General features: G+C 36.5%; 1 pseudogene; it reads right to left on the bottom strand.

Moving 5' to 3' along the window:
* LOC122059715 overlaps window positions 1-15,017 on the bottom strand; it is a 19,246-nt pseudogene extending 4,229 nt beyond the window's left edge.
* Window positions 15,018-21,219: the final 6,202 nt, after the last annotated feature.

Genomic DNA, 21,219 nt, shown 5'->3' with positions numbered 1-21,219 from the left:
AAAAACGTCTGATAAAAAAAAAATAATGTCATAGAAAACTTACTTCAAAATATTCAATAACCCTACTTGAATGTCGGCTCAATGGTCCAGCATAGATTATCCGTCCTCCAGTTTTCATTAGCATTAACTATAAGAGTTGTAAACAATGTATTAGAAAAAAAAAATTAAGAAGCCCAATGCTCCAACATAGATTATCAGTCCTCCAATTCTCATTAGAATCAACTATAAGAATTGTAAAAAATATGAATTAGAAGAAAAATTAAGCGATAAAGATTTGCACGATGACAGTTTTTCGGCAAAACTGCATGTGGGCGCCCCCTCCCCCTCGCCCACCCAGATCACTATTAACCCTCCCCTTTAAAATGTCCTATATACCACCCCCACCTCTTATTTTCAAGGTTCCCGTAATTCCCCTCTCCAATGCCCAAAACTGCACACGGGTGTCGGAGGGAACCCTCTACCAAAAATTAAACAATCTAATGAATAGTTCAACAACCCTCTTTATTATGCTCGTTAGGACTTGCAATTACAGCGGTACGATGAAAGACATTGAATATATTTGCAGCTGCTCAATATTGCCACAATCCTCATTACTCCTATGGGTAACATAGATTCTTAATCTCAACACTTGACATATCAAAACTTCGTATTCATAATTTCATATTTTGTTCATGTAAACTGCAACTTGAGATCATACCTCGTCAAGTGCTTCAAATATGTCAATACTTGGTTGGTGGATGGTGCAAACAATTGTGTGTCCTGTGTCAACCACGTTTCTTACTGCCCACATAACTATGGCAGCTGCTCTAGCATCCAAACCTGATGTAGGTTCATCCAGGAAGATAATAGATGGGTTGGCAACAAGCTCCACAGATATTGTGAGACGTTTGCTTTGCTCAGTCGACAAACCATCAACACCAGGAATGCCTACCAAAGAATCTTTAATTCCATCAAGCTCTATAGTCTCAAGAATTTCATTTACGAATTCCTGTGAAAACATAGTGAACCAATTCTGAGTATCAGCTTATTTAAAGAAAAAAAATGGTAAATATATATATATATATATAGGGTTCATCTGTTTGCAACCAAGAAGGTTACGGACAGAATTTGTAACCACATTTCTTCTATCCTTGTTAATGATCTGTCAATTATTTAGAGGATCTACATGTGTAGTTTCACATAACAACCTGATCATTTCTCAATCAACATTAACAAACCCTTTAGAGAATAGTTTGGAAATTCTTATTAAATAATACACATTCTCTTTGCTCGCTCTGCTTTGACTCCAGCTCCTCTGGTGTAGTCTCCTAACCCGAGTAACACCACCTCAATTCCATGGGCAGCTCCCATCGCTGATGAGCAAAGACCCTTCCACAGCCGACACCATCTCAGTTCCTTCCACGACTCTCCTCAATCTCATTCCCATAGCTTCCCAGCGATAGGACATCCCATGCTGTCATTGTTTCAAGATTTAGACAGGATGGTTAGTATGTACAAGGGAAGTTAGGAAACTCCAACCGAATGAACCGAATAAAAACAAGGAGGGGATGGAGCACTGACAGGGAGGAATTCCCAGTAACTAAATTTTTCTCTACTGTTCAAAAATTAGTGATACAGCATTAGACATCGGAGTATCACCTTTTGTTGAAAGGGCTCCAATAGAACAGCCTACAAATGAAAGATTGTTGATGTAAACCGATAGGGGCCGATAGGGGTATTTTGGGTCCCATCGGCTCCCATATTTCTGTGATGTGGCTTTTGTTGTAATTGGGCAATGGGGGCACTATTGTCTTTTACTTTCAGCATTATTTTAATATAAGTAAAGGACTAAAACGTGCGATCAACCTATTCTGGTAAGATCGCAGATCTTTTCTCATCTTTTGGGAGTCTCCTTCGGTTGTACCTCTCTCTTCTCTTCTTCTTTTCTCTTTTTCTTTTTCTTTTGGTTTGATTACAAGGTATCTGGGATTGTAACAGTTGATATGGTTAGAATGGTGTTTTCTTCTCTCTTGAACCAAAAAATTCACCACTAAAGGCTGCAATCAGACCCATTGCATGTCATTGAAAGAGAAAGAGTCTATGCTCTGTTTCCCAGTCATTGCCATGGACCATAGTTGTCACTACAACCCAAGGCGGTGGAGAGGGTCCAAAAACAAGGTGGCATCAACAAGGCGCCCAAGTTGACCAAGGAATCTGATTTTTTGGGAATAATCCCAAACTTCTAACTCCAATTACAAAACTATCCTCGTCTTAAAACATTAAAATGTCTTATGGTCAAGGGCAAAACGAAGTGGTTACAAACAGATTTTCCCAAATATATATATATATATATATATAGCCAATAGCTAATTAATATATATAGCCAATAACTAATTAATCTTCTATAAAGGATGTCATACAGCTTTTGCATCTGCATAATTTGAGGTGGAAGCCACAACCAAGCAGAATATATAACTGACTCTAGGACAGTGATTTGAGGAGAATGTATATCATTCTGCTCACAATAGCCTGATATCCTGGCAAAAGTCTCTTGAACCTTGGGATACCCACCAATCATCGTTGTCCCTTCAGTATACCCACTAGATTTTCTTCCAGAAAGAACATCCATAAGAGTTGTTTTACCAGCTCCACTGACATCCATCAATGCTGTAAAGACACCAGGCCTAAATGAACCAGTAATATCATGAAGAAGTTGTAGCCGTTTTTGTGTGAAACCTCGCTCTCTCATTTCCTAATGGCCAAAGGCTGAAGTAAGCATCATCGTTTCGTTTTAACAGCATATTACAGAAATAAAATTCCTAGAAACAGATTACCAAAGGAGTGTCAATGTAGTACTGAAGATCTTAAAATACAAATGTTAAGGGCTAGAAAGGTAGGACAATCTTTCCTGTGGAATCAGTAGCAGCATTCATGAATAAAATAGGAGACATTGGAAAACCACCATTGCACTGGGGGGGGGGGTAGGGGAAGAATTACATGGCTATTGTTCTTGATTGTCAAGGAGACTAGGCAACCCAAGGTATTGGAGGGGCCCCCTAGACGACAAAGCACCCGCCTAAGTGTTTCCTAGGCGCTCTAGGTGTGCAGTATATGACTATGTAATTTAGCAATGATAATTTTATAGACTTCTGCTTTATACAACCTAGAAGCCATATCAATGCAATATGATATAATTATGCTAGCAATGACCTAATATGAGAAAATAAAACAAAATAAACAACGTATAGGATATAATATAAGCATATTCATTGAAAAACAAAACAATACAAATAAATCAACGTAAACTTGTGAAATTTCAACAATGTGTGCTATCGCCTTGGACCCGAGAAAGAGCCTGGACACCTAGACGGTGCCGAGGTGATGCCTTGACAACTATGCTACTGTTTATACCTTTAAATTCTGACAGATCTATCTTTCCCTTAAAAAATAAAATAAATAAGTAAAAATTATGTTCACCTTTTCTAGTTTCTGCAATTCTTTTAGGGTAAGCATTATTGACATTGACAGAATCATCCCTTCCTTGTATTTGGGAAAGCTTTTTGTATGAAATAAGAGCATGAGATTTCCCAGGAGCTGCTGACATATAGGAATTGGGTTAAAAAATCATATACAATCTATTCCCTTCTATTGGCAAACCCAGTAAGAAAAGAAAGAGAAACTTACGCTTTGAAAATGCTAAGGTCAAAGTAAAACCAATGTTAAAAAGTATTGCAAAGCCAATTAAGACGCCAAATGATATCCAATAAAAGTAGCTTTCAAAGTTGAGGCCACGACTTTGAAGTATTTGTTGACTTAGCGTATTGTTTGTAGACATCTAAAAAGGAGAACAATAGTAATAAGTAAATGGATGATCAAACTTTTGGTTTATAGAAAGACTAATTATGAATGAAGAATTTGTTTATTCAACAATATAGAACTGCAATTAGTCAAGTATACGAAGGATTATTCATGATGACGATCGTAAGTGAGTACGAGAGACCCAATCCATTAGTTAAGATAATGCATTTTTAGAAAAGAATCTGATCAAAGCATGTAACCTACTCTACAAAATGGGAAAAAAAATAGAGAAACATAGTGAAAAAACTAGAGGGGGAAAAAGGGGCAAGAGAAAGATTCACAAAAATGACTTATGGAAGCCACAATTAGAAAAAGAATATATATTTACAGTCCCCTTCAAAAATGTTTTGGATTAAAAATCTTTAGGACTTTGGAAAAGATTACTTACTTTCAAATTTCTCTAAAACAACTCACCCCAGGGTGCCCCTAGGGTGGGTGTGTGTGTGAGAGAGAGAGAGAGAGAGAGTTAAGAACAATGATCCAACATCAAGAAACACCAATATTTCCATGAAAAATAAGCATATTCTTTCCTTTGGTTAAATAATTAAAGGCATGGTGAGTTCTTCCTACCATAGTTGATTATCTAAATAGACAAAATTCTAGACCACAAACACATAAAGATGCACAAAGCTTTTCTTTTACCAATTCTTTTTCAAAATATAAACATCTGAAACATGAATTATTCATTGAAAGTCAAACATTTTTCCATACGATATATTGAATGAAAGCTGTCACTTCCCTCCCTCTGGCATTTTCTAACTGTTATTAACTTGGAAACATTTTAAACTCATAGGGTGTTTTAACCTCTGATACCATATCCTTTTCCAATTTTATTTTTAGGATAAGGGGTTTGATATCCTAATAGGATGTTTTGAAGTAAAGCTCCTATGAGGATCTGTAAAGTCGATAAGTTTCCAATGTGTATATTTATGGTAGTTGCATCTTATTACAGTCAAACAAAGGGCCATCCTACTTTGCCTCCATTGTACGAAGGCAAAAAGTTTTCCACAGACATGTAGACAATAATCTCTACATAGACAGGTAATGTGAAGCCAATTCTGCCATTTGGAAAGGGGTTTTTTTATTTTTTTTTGCCATATCCCTTCGTTGAATAGCTAGTGCGCATCTTATGGATTAATGAGTGCTCAACTTTTTTGGTTGATCTTAACCAGTTGGCTCATCATGTATTGAAAAATTTCCCATTATATGTTACATAGTCAATACGGTGGATGGTTAATATGAGAATATAAGCCGTTAGATAGGGACATGCCAATTGGCCCTTTGTAAAATCCAATCTCACATACATTTTTATTAATCTAAATTTTGACAAAAATTGAATCATGGATTCTGCATAAAGGGTGTACACAGTGCACAAGGCTCCCGCCACTGCAGGGTTTGGGGAGGGCCATAATGTACACAGCCTTAACCCCACTTTGCAGAGAGGTTGTTCCCTGACTCGAACCCATGACCACTTGGTCACAATTGAGCAACCTCACCATTGCACCGGAGCAATCATGGGTTCTGCCATGTGTGAAGATTTTGTGCTGAAGCTTAGCCCATGGGTAAAGGGTGATGATGTCAACATATTGACTAAAGTTTGAGCACAAATTGAGCTTCCATTTGACAAATAACGTACGCAAAAATTCTCATGTAGAGATTCCTCTAAACATTGCTTGTGTAGAATAATTCCTTCCTTACAAGAATCAACAAAATTAGGTTGTTTGAAGCTCACCTTTTGCCAACGAGGAGCAAGAAATTCATTTACTGTCATGCCTATTTCCCCATATGTTAATGGAGAAACCCAAAATCCCCACTTCAGCCAAACTGGCATATATGCTGCAACCAAAGCATCTCTTAGTGTTTCCACTTCAAACAAATAGGCCAGACTTCATTTACAAAGAGAATAGAAAGCCTTACGTTGTGGGAGAACGAAGCCACTAAATAAAAGGAGGACCAACCAAGTCAATGCACCAGAAGCCATAGCTTTGTTGTTAGTTTGAGAAACGGAGCCAATAATCCGGAACATGGATATCGACATTAGATGCACAGCAAAAAGTAGAATGAACTGGCATAGGAACCTAAGAGACACATGAATAAAATTCAGAGATTGGAAATTATTGAGAACAGTAATCATTCAAAATCTTCTAAGTGGAACATTTCTAATATGGATATATTTTTATAAGGAACCAATACATAATTAAAATAAATGTAGCTGAAATGAGGATGTCGAGGTTGATAAGTAGCAAAACTAGAATAGATAAATAAGAAAGAAAGAAAAATCAATGCGACACCAACAAGGCGCAAAGGCATCGCCTAGGCAACGAAGGCGCCAGAAAAGGGCATCTGGACACCAAGGCAACGCCTTGACAACTATGGTAGCCGACCCCATTTAGTTGGGATAAGCTTTTGAGTTGAGGTGAGTTGTAAATCATGTTTACAAATCAAGAAGATTCTCAAGTATGTTACCAAAACAAATTGGTACCTTTCACGCGTGCGTGTGCAAAAAGAGGTAGAACCATCCATATTGTCACTGACAACATTTGTCACCAAAGAACTTTGCTAGATGGAATATATTTCATACATACTATATTTAGGTTAATCAGTTGGATAAGTAGTGTAATCTTATAGAACTTAGCTCTAACTTGGAACTCTTTTAGTGAAAGACCCATCATGACTTTGAATTCAATCCAAATGGGCAGCTAAACTGTCAACTGAAAGATAGTTTATACAAAATTCCCTAGTACGGTAAAGATTTCTCCATGGGATACTCACCTTGTGAACTCAGGACTGTACCCGATAACATAGTAAGTAAGAGCAGGCCAAATTAAGGACTCCATCACCGAAATTGGAATTTTCACAATTGCTGCTGGAATTGTATAAGCCCAAGCTGGGTAAAAGCAAGACTCTCTGTTTGTAGAAAACAGAAAGTCTAGAAACTGTCATAGACAACTCAGGGTATCCATCAGCCAACAGTACCATAAGCCCAAAAAATAGAGAAGCCATATAATAGTTTGCATGCTGCAGATCAACACTCAATCGAGTCCGTAGAAAAGTAGTCATTGCGATGGATACAAGGGTGATAAGCTGCAAGGAGTAAGTATCCAAGTAGATGTTAGAATGGATAGGATATTAGGAACTATTTGATCAGTAAGAGGAAGGAATACAAAGGTAGTGGAATCAACCTGAGTTGACTTGAATTCATATACAAAATAATTTCGCCTCATGAGCAGAAATTCCCAGCTAACACAAGCTTTAAAGAGCTCCCATTTACTTAGAGAGCACAAATTGAAGGATATAGCATTTTTATGGCTTTGTGACTTATCATATGGCTCTGAATCCTCTTCACATAGCTTATGACCAATATCAGATGCCTTGAATTTCCTAGAAAATTCATCCACAGAAACACAGCTATATGGTTTTTCAGTGGGGTACCAGTATTGGGCTTGATCATTCTTAGAGACGACCTGAAATGGAATGAAATGAAATTAGGAAGTCATATAGATTTACTTGAGAGAGTGAGGGAGACCAACATACTTACCTCCTGGAGAAAATCAGCAGCTCCTTTTCTTTCAGGGCACCTAAATCCACAACTCTCAAAGAATTCAAGGACACCATCACGAGGACCATGGTAGATGATTTGCCCTTCTGCCATCAAGACAATGTCATCAAAGAGATCATAGGTCTCTGGTGCTGGCTGAAGAAGTGAAATAAATGTTGTAGCATCTATGAGATGCACCAAATGTTGAAGACAAGAAACAATCTGAAAGGTAGTAGAACTGTCTAAGCCAGTTGATATTTCATCCATAAATAGAGCTTTTGTTGGACCCACAATCATCTCCCATACATAATAGTATTTAAAAGAAGATTCTTGTAAGGACACAAAGTAATATTCAATGCAATTCCTGGAAATTGATATCCAGAACAAACTCAGAGGTGGGGTAAGCTAGCCACTTCTTTATGCAAATTACCTGTTGTTAATCTCTTCTTTTGACCACCTGAGATCCCTCTTCTGATTGCATCTCCAATCATTGAATCAGCACAGATATCAAGTCCAAGAATCTGAGTTGATTTAGATATGCAAAACAAATCATTATCATAGAACAGAATAATGGAATAAGTAACAAGAAGAGAGCGAGATTTTATATTTGACAGCATTAGTACCTTTAATATGTAGTCTGTTTGGAGGCTTTTTCCTGTTCCTTCAATAGAAATTGCCTGTTAAAACAGTTTGTACACAATTGTTACATAACTGGAATATGTGATCATAACCAACTGCAAGTTACAATATGAAGGGAAAAAAAATAAAATTCACGTTGTGTTGGTGATTTATGTGACTTCTTCAATTATGAAGTATAAATATTTATATAAAAATGACAATTTCAGTTAACCCAACCTCACAACTTATCATTTAGTGTTTGGACCTCCTATTGGATTTGACAAAATAAAAATCACATATATTACATACAAAACCATCTAAACAAGAACCTGATTTGAACTTTTTACAAATGGTCAGATTAGTCAATAATTTTTCTTATGGTGCTTGGAGACACTACCTCATTGGTAAGGAGTTCATTTTATACACTGATCATGAGGCTTTGAAGCACCTTCACTCACAGAAGTCGATTAGCCACAGGCATGCCAAATGGGTAGCTTACTTGCAGGAGTTCATATTTACTATGAAGTACAAGGCGGGAAAAGAGAACACAGTGACTGATGCACTTAGCCAGAAAGTGCTCACACTTAACACTTTTTCAGCACATGCTATTAGCATTGATCAGATACGGGGTGAGTACGCATCTGATCCTGATTTCAGGCTTTCAACACTGTCTTTGCAGAGTTACAACAGGGTGGGCAGCAACTTAAGTACTCTATTCATGATGGGTACTTGTTCTTTGGCACATGGCTTTGTATCCCAAATTCTTCCCTACGTCATTACATCATACGGGAGTTACATGGAAGAGGATTAGGAGGACATTTTGGGAAAGATAAGACTCTTGCACAGATGACTGATCGATATTATTGGCCATGCATAGCAAAGGATGTCGATCATGTGATCAAGAGATGTTGTGTATTTCAATTGGAAAAATGGGAAAACAGAACACAAGTTTATACTCTCCACTACCTGTTCCTCATGCACCGTGGTTTGATGTTAGCATGGATTTTGTTCTTGGACTACCCCTACTAGAGAACGATATGATTCCATTATGGTGGTTGTGGATCATTTCTCTAAGATGGCTCATTTCATACCTTGTAGACTTATCAGGTTGCAAAGTTTTTCTCCAAGGAGGTAGTGCGACTACATGGGCTGCCAACTAATATTGTGTCTGACCGTGATGTTAAGTTCATGAGTTATTTTTGGAATACATTGTGGTTGAAGACAAATACAAAGGTGAATTTTTCAACTGCATTTCATCCACAGACGGACGGACAGATAGAGGTGGTGAACCATAGCTTGGGAAATTTGTTGAGGTGTTTGGTTCGAAACTATGAGAAGACATGGCCTTCTATTCTTGACATTGCAGAATTTTCTTACAACAGCTCAGTGAATAAGACAACGGGTCGTACTCCTTTTGAGATCTTACTTGGAGTTCAGCCTAAGCGGCCTATTGATCTTATGTCACTTCCACCCCCAGCTCGAGTTAGTATTGAGGCTGATGAGTTCTTGCGTCATATCACTGAGGTGCATGCCAATGTCCGATGACGTATTGCCTTAAACAATGAGGTGTATAAGGCTTCTATTGATTGTCATCGGTGTTATATGGAGTTCAAAACCGGGGACATAGTGATGATTCGAGTAAATCCTGAACGGTTTCAGACGGGTGTCAATACCAAGTTACATCCACGGAAGATGGGTCCTTACAAGGTACTAAAACTTATAGGACCTAATGCTTATGTGCTTGAGTTTCCTGATGACATGACCATAAACAACGTGTTTAATGTGGCTAATCTTCACCTTTATGTTGGGCACCATTCGGATGATGGAGAGACCGAGAAAATGTTGAGGCTACCCCAACTGAAGCCACCTACTTCTGAAGTTATTGAAAACGTCTTGGATGATAATTACAAAACCTCCTGCCGTGACACTGGTTATCACACTTTTCTTGTCAAGTGGTAGGGCCTTCCCCTTAGTGATTGTACTTGGATTCATGCTGATGATTTCAAGAGACTTCATCCTGACTTGTATGAACGCTACATGTCCATTGCCCATCAAGGATTAAAGTATCGGTATCGGTTGCCGTATCGGTCGGCCAAAATTAAGATACGTATCGGAGGGTATCGTATCGTATCGGAGATACGCTAAGATACGATAAAGATACGCACATAAATAGATAGGAAATACTTTTTTATACACTTTTGCATAAAAAATAGTTAAAAAAAATTATATATAGCATGTATTATGCATAAACAGTAAATTGAGAGTATTGCACTAAGAATCCAAGGTTTGTAGTTGTCCCATAAATGTAAAATCTTTGTTCCCAACCTTGATTTCCACTTTAGTTAGAGAGAAAAATGATTGGCAGCAACTTTGGAACAATAACACCTCAAAAAATTGTGTTTTTCTAAAAAATTACCCATTTTGGCCATTTTATGACCGTATCGGTAAGTATCGGTGTGTATCGATCGATACATATCGATACACACCAATACGTACCGATACATACTGAAACGTACATTTCACTTCGATTTTGAATTTTCCATAGAGTATCGGTATGTATCGGTGTGTATCGGTGCGTATCGGTGTGTATCGTAAGATACGTATCGATACAAAAGGGTTTTAAAAATTTTATGTATCGTATCGGTAAGGACCGATACGGATATGTATCGGCCAATACGATGCGATACGGACCGATACTTTAAACCATGTTGCCCCATTCGTAGGAGACGAATGTTTTCAAGCCGGGGAGAGTTGATGCAAATCTGAAGGTCCACTCAAGGAGGAACCGAGGCTGATTGGATCGACCAAGGCTGATTGGGTCGACCTACTTCTATGGTCCACGGTTTGGGCTAGTGATGGGGAATAATAGTTTCTAATATTAGTCATATTTAGTTTCTATTTTCAGTCCTAAATTAGTTTCTAATTTCTGTTCTAAGTTAGTTTCTAATTTCATAGATTACAATTTCCCAGTTTTAGTAGCTACATGTTGGTAGTTTATTCAGTCAATAGTTAGAAGCTTAGAGTTTCTATTTTTGCAATCTTCCTCATCATTAATATAAATAAAGAGAAAGGCAGCAACATAGCCCACAATTTTGATTATTAGAAAAAAAAACTCTTGTTGCTGCCGCTAAGTATCCATAACTGTTTCCTTGTGTTTGATCGAGGAAGGACTTGGTGTGCGATCCAAATGATTCCTTGCGGCATGAAGTCCAAGAGTTCTACTTCAAGTATTATTCTCTTTAAGTTCTTATATAATTTTCAAGGTTTATTAAGGCTGCAAAACCAGGTATGTGAATTCTGAACTTGCCCAGAAATTTCTGCAAAAACAGAGCATCCGCCCCTCACTGGAAGTACCAGCTCTTGTTATAGGTTTACTCCAATTTTCTGCTCGATGGCTTCCCTATACACCACTAAGGATCGACCCTACTTTGAGGCCTTTCTGACCCATGGTTGTTGAGTTATTTAAAATCTCCCTAGTTTTGTCTTTTAGTGGACTGAACTTTCTATTTTCTGGGTTCTATGTTCTGCTGATCTTAATACTGGTTTCTGGACTGCTGATTATATGTTCTGATTATTGAAGACTGTTAGTACTTCAAACAGTTCCTGGTTTAATTCTAAAACTGCTACTGGGTTGGTTTATCCACAGTGTTACTGTCCTGACAAATCGATACTGTTTCTGTGATCTGGGGTGACAGATTGTGATCTGATTTCTGTCGTAAATCTGTTGTTGATTAATTCCGTTTACTGGTATAATTTCTGTTATTCGACATTCCAGAATTCTGGGTTTGATACTTCTGGTTTTCAAAGACTGTTTACTGGTTAATTCTGGATTACTGTTGCTGTCACCAATTGGGTGAATTTTGGTTGTTCTCTGGTTTATAATTTCCTGCAGTTTTGGGTCTGGTTTGGTTGTCAAATCCAGTCTTACATTACTTTCCACATGTATTAGTAATCAATTTCATAAGAAATGTAGAGAAAACTTCGGATCAACCCAAATATTTTGGCATGAGCTCCCATACTTCTTAAGCTTATGTATGTTCATTGTCCTATATTGTACGTGATATGACTTTAAAATAAATGATAAGTAAGCTATTCTAGCTCTATCTTCTTCGATTCTGTCATTTGTTCCCATACCTATTCAACATACATATGGAAAACAATTAAATTGAGAAAGAAATCTAGAAATGATAATAGGTACCTTCATGTAAGTATCTACATATGGATATGGAAGAATTCCTTCTTGCTTCTCCCTTCTGATAACCTCCATCATAATATCTTAAAGACACAAGAGGAAAGATAATATCAAGTCATGAACTTAAACAAACAGGGAGCCAAAAATAAAAGGAACCACCCGAATTATAACAAAAGAGGGACTACCTGCTCGGCTTCCAACACCCTGAAAACATGCGGAGAAATCAACTGTTTCCCTCACAGTCATCTCAGTAATGTGCAGGTCATGTTGGCTTATGTATGCTGATGTTTTCTGAGGACTAAACTCTTCCAGTTTGTAGCCATTGTAAGAGATTTCCCCTGTGACCTAAGAGTTGCACTGACATTAATAATCTCAAATCTGTGATAAAAAGACATATATGTAAAATACAGCTGTAGAGAAAAGCCACAACAAATTTTAAATCCAACTGAAAAATGTATAGATTTTAATTAAATTTGTCTTTGCGTATAACAAAATTGATTTGATTATTTTGAAATATCATTCAAGGTAGAGATGTAAATGGATAGTCAAAAACCCAGATTCAGTTCAGAATCATACCCATTTATTCGAAGAATTTTATCTGGATAATTGGATAATAGATAATTCAGAAAGCATTTAGTATCTAGATGGTAATCAGATACAGATTCAGATATTGATCTATCTGCTTCAAAAATATCTGCTCCAATTATAATTCACTACTATAAATAATTATTTAAGAATTTGGGCCTAAAATGTATTATATATTCTATTTTTAGTTAAGTCTTCAACAAGTAAAAATAATTATGTATTATTTTAATGTCAATTTTTCAAATAATTAAATATTTAAAAAATTAATTGGATATTATTAATATGAATTTGGATGTCCCAATCCTTGATGGATATGAATTCAGATACACAAATGAAATATCCATCAGATACCAGATCAAATTCACATTGCAGATTTGCTACTTAGATACAAATTCAGATACTAGCATTCCACCCCTAATATTCTGTCTATAAAACTATTTCAAGGGCTAGAAAAATGTAAGCTAAGGATTCCTTTCATGTGGAAGATATTACAACCGCTTATCCTAAAAGCTCAAGTTGATAAATAACAGCAACAATCATGTATATCAACACCCCCATGTGCAGGCCTGTACACACATGACCTGCATGTGATACACGCATGGAAACACTATCACGTGACACTGAGGTGAGATGTGTCAGGGAGCCCCGTTGCACTTCCCAATGATGGAACACTGGACCTCCCTGTTCTTATAGCTCCAACTGTTTATCCTAAAAGCTTGAGCTATTAAGGGCTCCAACAATGTATATCAACAGAAAAAGAATCTTACTATAATTGTTTGCGTCATTCAGTTATAGAAACCTTTTGTCACTCCTTTTACAAGCTTTAAATACTAAAGGTTTAGGATATAACTTAGCCAATATGGTAACGAAGTTAGATGATGTGAACCAAATCAATCAAATACTCATAACAAGGACAATACCAACTTGACTGAATCCTCTTAACCAAGGCTTTGAAGTTGCAAAGGATGCTTTAGTAAGCTACTCTAAATAATAAATATTTTCTTTGAATATCATAATTTTTTATATAGATTAATCACCAGTGCATTTTTATTCTTCAGTTTAGACTGTCCAAGGTTTTAACACAAGAGGATTATGTATGGAAAACCTCGAGAGACTGATCGAGCTTTCCTGAAAGGGCCAATAACAAGGTGGTTTTCCCACTGGCTGGAGGACCAAGCAATAGAGTCATCCTGCAACACAAACAAAAACATGTAGGTGAAGTTTAACTTGTACATGGCCATAAATTCTTATTTGGTAGGTTTGCATTTCAAAAAAAAAAAAAAAAAAAAAAAAAAAAAAAAAAAAATCCCATATACGATCCCCAACTTCAACTTATTTATAGAGGTTGATCAAGAACTGAAACATTAAAAATCAATTATTTTTCATAGTTTTCTGATTCACTCACACTTGAAAAAACCTAGTTCATGAATCTGAAAACTAGGCACCATTTAGTGCATGAGAAAGAAAAGATGTTCATCGAGTGACAGCATGTCACTCATGCTTGACATGTTTGAGAGTATCCCCAAGTTAATAGCCATTCAATTTCTTCTTCTTCTTCTTTTTTATTTATTTATTTATTTATTTGTTATATATTTGCATGTCCTAGTCAAAGATACTTGGTATTCATTGACAATTGGTTAATCACAAGAGTCCCCTCCGTAACTTAATATGAACATTTATCTGTTGTTATATCAGTATCCTTGGATTTCACTCAACTCAAATATGGACCTAGATCTTGTTCTACCTGGCAACTCAGCCAAAGCCTTAGGCTTGCCTGTGGTACTTAGACAATATGAATTTTGTTCATTGGTTTTTAAAATGTAGTAGACTGCCATAAACAGACAAACAATGAAATATAGTGCACATGGCACAAATATTGGCAGTCACATCCAAATATCTGTGGGTTTTTACCAAGGATAACAATTTAATGTAATCTTTTGACATGAAGAGAAAATTAGGAGAATGGTAGAGTCTGTTGATCAATTATCCTATTACCTAACTCATTATTTAGTAAAAAGATTTCTTAAAAGGACTCATCAAATGGTAGAATCTCAATTTGAGAACTTTAATATCTATAAACAAAATGACTGGCAGAAAGAATAAGATAAACTTAATAATTTCTGAACCTTGCTGAAATATTCACTAAACTAGAAACTTGATTGAACTTTCAATTTCCTACCTCCCAGGTTTGATGATGCCACTGACATCTTTGAGGGTGCTAATCTTTGCCACACGAGATTTGAAACCTGGTATCTAGGCAAAGGCCTGTGCAATAGAAAGGTCCAGTATTAAGAAGAAATATATAATAAATGAAGAGGGTAAAAACTACTGTAAAGAAAAGGAGAAGGCCTTAAATGGCACCAAAAATCGAAGACAGATAACAGGAGCTATCCAATAATAGTTAGAAAATTCACCAAATCCCTGCTGCTGTTTCCATGTACAAAGTGATGGAGTTTAGAACCTTTCTTTTATTTTATTTTTCATTTGGGGGATGTATTACAACTCCAAAGGCAACTTTACCAGAGTAAAAAGCTGCTAATTTGCTGAAGTTCACCAAGTCAAAAGAAGCATATTTTGGTTTGAGGTCCTTAGGACCTGTAGATGAGCCTAAGGTCCTAATGATTCATCATGGATCTCATGAATATGGAATTAGGGCCTATGAACAAATCAATCCCACAAGGCTATTTTTTTTTTTATGCCAAAAATAAATTTGATCATAATTAACCATAAGGTGCATGCAACATCTAGGAGTCTTGGAAACCCCAATAGATTTTTTGCCTGAAAAATTCAAATGAAAGTGTGGAAGAGTGCATGGTTGGGCATACCAATGACCACACCTAGAATAATTGAGGATAGATGAATGAGATTGAAGATGTTGGGGGACAACGTCATGTATTTCGTCACATGGATTTGTAGGTTGACTCCGAAGGGCCGTTTATAGGGGCGTAGGGCCTGAAGTCCTGAGGAATCAGCCCACCTTGCTTGTTATCTTCATTACTGAGGGCCTCGATGAACTGGCAGCCCATGGTGGGGTTCGAGGGTGCCAGCCCTCGAGGAAATTGTAATTTAGGGCTACATAGGTATTTCAATAAAATGTGCCTATGTAGGTTTTTGCTATATATTTGCAGCAAGATGGTTTTCTCTGAACTCTAAGAGAGGTGTGGGGATGAACAGTTATAACCTTATTCCCTATTGATAGTGAAGCAGATCTCATCTCACTGTGGACATACGCAAACTCACGTAACCATGTAAATCCTTGTGTGCGACTGTGTGACAGCTTGTTTGCAATTTCCATTCTCTTCTACATCGTTTTAGGTTATCATTTTTCAGCAGAAGAAGGTAAGTGAAGGACAAATTGTTTATCCTACGTAGAAAGAGAAGCAGAGAACAAAGGTAAAATATTAAGAAGTCCTGTTTCTAAGACTTAAAATCATTGAACTTCTTGGGCACAATTTTCCCAGCTTGAAAATTCTTATTCCTCTTCAAAATCAACCTTTCAGACGCAGATTTTTCTCTGTATCTCACAATCAAAAGAAGGGGTCAAATTTCTTGCACAGTTTTCCCTGTTTGTTCACCCCACTCTCTCTCTCTCTCTCTCTCTCTCTCTCTCTCTCTCTCTCTCTCTCTCCCTATACATATAAATATATAGTTACCCCACTCGACTTAAGTTTCTCCCATACCATTTACATTGGCTATATTTTAATTCAACCACTCTCTAAAACCATTTATCAAACATCTAAACCTCAAAGACATCTCTCAACTTAACCTCGCCAAAATTGTCAAAACCACAGCTGATTTCTGATTACCCATTCAACTCAAGTTGCTTCTACATCGCCTAATTTAGTTTTTCCCTACCACAAACCATATATTTTCAAACCATTCCCTGCAACCCACTCATCAATCGTGTAATCCTCCAAACAAATCCATAGAACCAAAATGGTTAAAATCAGATAAATAAAACCTTGATCCTCATATTTTCTAATAAATCAAAACATTTCTATTTCTTACATTTCTCATGAATTAAACATTTCTGTTTCTAATGATTGGGAGAAAGGGGAAAAATATATATATATTAACAGAACAACTAAATCCAGTGAATATTTTCCACTGACCTTAGAATTTTACGACATATGAAAGAAATGAAGAAATGGCAAATAACTTGCCGCAAGTTCCACAGTCCCATCAAAGTTTTTGATGAAAGAGTCTCTATTTCTTTTGGTAAAGAGAGAAGAGCCACAGAGACTCCGGGGAAAGAATTAGCGGGAAAGTAATGAGGTTTACAGTTACCGTAGCTCTGGTCAGTGCAGACGGTTAGTCCCCTGGGCCCTTACCCAAGGCATTTCTAAGCACATTGGATCCACATTGGAGCCCACATCTATTCATGGCTTTGAGTAGTTGGGTTTAATCTGAACCCAACATGATGAGCTTCCCAGCACAAGCCCAAGACCAAGCCCATCCAAACAAATTTTCAGTCCCTTCTTTGGGCTAATTAATTAGGTTTTCTTAAGATTGGATTAGGGAAGGTTTCTTTGGTTTATGGATTTGGCAAAAAAAATTCCAAGTGGGAACCCCCCCTTGAGTGGTTATCAAGGAGGGCCAAAGAGTGTGGAAAATCTGACCGTCGGATATGTAGAGATGCTCTAGATTGGTTATGTGTCAGATTTTAGATAAAATTTAATCAAGGGAGGGGGATTGCTGTCAAGCTACGAGACTCAATACAATGTGGGAGCCAATCAACGCGCGTACACACACACACACAGGGGCATCCAACAGAGGTGAAAATTTTCATTTCACGGGAAACATGGTGGTCATTATGCCCTTCTAGTGTCTGAACCGCCAAAACAGACGCAAACTGAACCGATCCAATGGTATTGCACACTTGTAACCAAAAACAACTTAACCCAAGATCGAAACGAAATCAGGAGAAAACCAAATTAAAATCAAAACCAAACTGATATAACTCGACAGCATCCCAGAACTCATTAAGAAAAATTAATTTTTTTGTTTTTTTTAGTAAGTTCTATACATATATATGTCAAAGTGAACCTAAATTGGGCCAAAACTGAAATCAACCCAACAACAAACCGATAAAGAGAAACTAATATGAATCCAAAATCAAATTGAATTGAAACCGAAACCAAAACTGAAGCTTTCCTCATTGGTTTGGTTTCAAATTCATAATATGATCAATATGATGGATCAAGAGCACAAACAATAATAATAATAATAATACGATAATCAATTGGAACCATACTCAAATCCATATTGCTTGTCGAGAACTCTTAAAATATTTTTTTCTCTTACTTGTCATTCTTGTCTTCCCCCTTTTCTATACAACTTGTGACGTTAGCTATTAATGAGCATAGTTGCCCTTATGTAGAGGAGGAGCATGGAATAATCTTAAAATAGACTACGATTGGACTCTTCCATAATAAAATCTAATTGTAAATAAATACACTTATGTTTTTTTTTTTTTACTTTAAGCTGGTTCATTGAAGCCCATAATACCCATTCAGAGATCACTCTAAATTGAGTTTCATCCAACCAAACCTGGAAATCAACATTTATTTACTAATTCAAAACCACATAATGATTAGATGTTAACCCATACATGATGAAAATATTACCAATATTACCACACAGAAACCAATTCAGCCTAGACTGAATCGATCGACTGACACACACACACACACACACACACACACACACACACACACACACACACACACACACAGGGTCATGGTACTTACGAAAAGTGTGCTTCCTAGTGTACGCCATAAGGTGGGGACTGGGGAGAGGCTTGCCATGAACTACCTCACACTCTGCTTCAAGAGACAAATTTTTATATCTCACCTCCACTGTAGGCAATTTCACTCCTCAACTCTATAAAAATATTAAAACATCAAAACAATTAGATACTATCAAAGAAACTCCCATTGATAGTTTTTTAAGATAAGACAAAGTATTCCTTTACCGCACGTTAAAGGTTCACCACCCTTGGTTTTAGGATATGGTCCAAAGTATCCTCCCAATACTCTCCCATGCCATCTAAAACCTCGGTGAATGGGTTCCCATTAATCACCATCATTGAAGGAAAACTTGATCCTTTAAGATGTTTTCCCTTTTGGATTCAAAATTCCTAACCTTAAATCTACCCAAATAAAATATTGCTTACTTGTGTGTGTGTGTGTTTGGGACTGTATATATAACTCAATTTCAGATAATGGAGAAAGGATTTACTTGTCAATTCTTTCTCTAAGTTTCTGCAACAACCGGAGGTTATCATTCTCTGTGTGTTCGATGAGCTTATCTATGAATGCATGTCGATCTAGAGCTCCAAGTTTGGTAACGTCAACAACCTGTTTCCCTTTGACATCTCCACTGCTAGAATCATCATCATCATCATCGTCAAAACAGAGACAACCTCAACCTCTGATAAGAAGGTAAGTCTCTCAATTGCAGCCCACTGTAAATTAAACTCATCATTTTCAGCTGTAGAAGCAGCATCATCATCAGCTTCACTCTTTGAATAGCTTTGAAAATTCGAAGTGTGACTTTGAAATGAATGCCGTAGGCTTCTTCCAATTTCAGCTAATTCTATTCCCAATGATTCAATATCATCTTTCCCAGCCAGAGCCATCTTTGAAGGTTAAAAAGAGCTCCAAAGTTTCAAAATTTTGAGCTAGCTGGAAAGAACAAGAGGAGAGATGTATATTTATAACCTTCTCTAGATTACATAGATTTTTATTATACCTAGATTTCCTATGTTTATTTAATATTGATGTATCTTTGTGTTTGGGGGTTAGTCTTTCCTTCTGATGACAATGCCAAAGGTGGAAGAATCTATCTTAGCTTAGTTGTTTCAGTGTCTAAATTTGTTGAGTCTATCGTCATAAATTTTTTTTTTTTTTTTTTTTTTTTTTTTTTTTAATATAAATGATCTTTTAACTGAAAAATGTGTGTCTAACTAGAGGATGAAGCTTGATAAGGTCATGTAGTCCATTATGTTAGCATCGTGGATGATACAAAATGAATGAATTTCTATTGTATATTCCTTTTCTGGTGTGGGAAATGCTTTCATATACAAATAATTCATATTGCGAAGAGAGAGAATTAATTGTTTTTGTAAGATTATAGACTCTGTATCTATCCCATTATAATGGAAAAATTATATATAAGAGAGTGTCATCTAAATATGATAATATCAGGAAATAAAACCATTAACAAATTTTTTCTTTTGGTAAAAACCAATAACAATATACAAATAGGGAAATATGCAAAACGGAATATCTACAAAGTATTACAACACTAACATAGTCATCTCCAATATTACATCTAACACCCCCTTCAATCTCAAGATGGTGAAAACCATTTAAATTGGGTTAGTAGAAACCAAGGATGCATAGATGGGTGAGGATAGGATTCCTCTAAATAGAGCTCAGGGACCAAAGAGTGATCTCACGGCTATGGTGACCTCGGGTTGTGTGCCCAAGTCCTCTCAGTTGTGGGATCACTATCTGATCACTGGGCTCTATGGAGAGGAGCTGGCCCTAATGAATGATAGTTGATAGTTGGAACAAACATGTGGCAAAAGCAGTGTGCCTCGACGAAAATGATGACGGATGATGAGTGACATGGTGGTTGTGGTGACAGGTTACACGTGATGATTGGCAATCGGGGGTTGCAGATCCAAGCAGCAGGTGGGAACTATCAGAAGGGTTTGATACCATATGAGACTATTATAAACACTGCGTCTTTCCCATTATAATGGATTGAAATATATGTGCCATTTAAATTCTAAATATAACAATACCTAAACAATGAAATAGAACCAATAACAATATTGTATATGGCTATGTTTTGTTGTAAGGGGAATTAAAGGGAAGGGAAGTGAAATTTTCATAATTAAAAAATAAAATATATTTAATCATTACCCATGTGACTTTTAACATTAACTTCAAATCATTCCATATTTGGTTCTAAAATTTCACTTTACTTTGCATCCAAAAACCTTTGCTATAATATGTAAAATAAAAATTACATGTAAAATATATCATTACTAAATATGGTTAAAAAATTAAGTAGTTTATACAATCACGTGGGGTAATGATTATAAATATTTCTTTTTAAAGTATAAAAATTTCACTTTCCTTCCCTTTAAATTTCCATTGCAACCAAACGGAGCCTACAGGAAAATATGTAGAACATAATATTACAATTAATATAATTTTCAATATTACATGCAACAGTTTTTACCAAATATTTTGACACCATCTTTAATTAAAATTCTCTATTTGAGTGCTCATAAATAATGAGAGAATTGAAGTGGGGTAACATGACAACACCCTAATAATTGTCATCTAAGAATCAAAGTGGGGTACTTACTTGTCCTCTTTGGTGGTTGGAGAAGCAGCCTATTATTAATGGGTTGAAATCGTCTGCAATTCCG

Source organism: Macadamia integrifolia, chromosome 13 (genome assembly GCF_013358625.1).
Source record: "Macadamia integrifolia cultivar HAES 741 chromosome 13, SCU_Mint_v3, whole genome shotgun sequence".
Lineage (NCBI taxonomy): Eukaryota > Viridiplantae > Streptophyta > Magnoliopsida > Proteales > Proteaceae > Macadamia > Macadamia integrifolia.
Note: the sequence above shows the minus strand (reverse complement) of the source record. Positions and strands in the feature narration are given on the sequence as shown.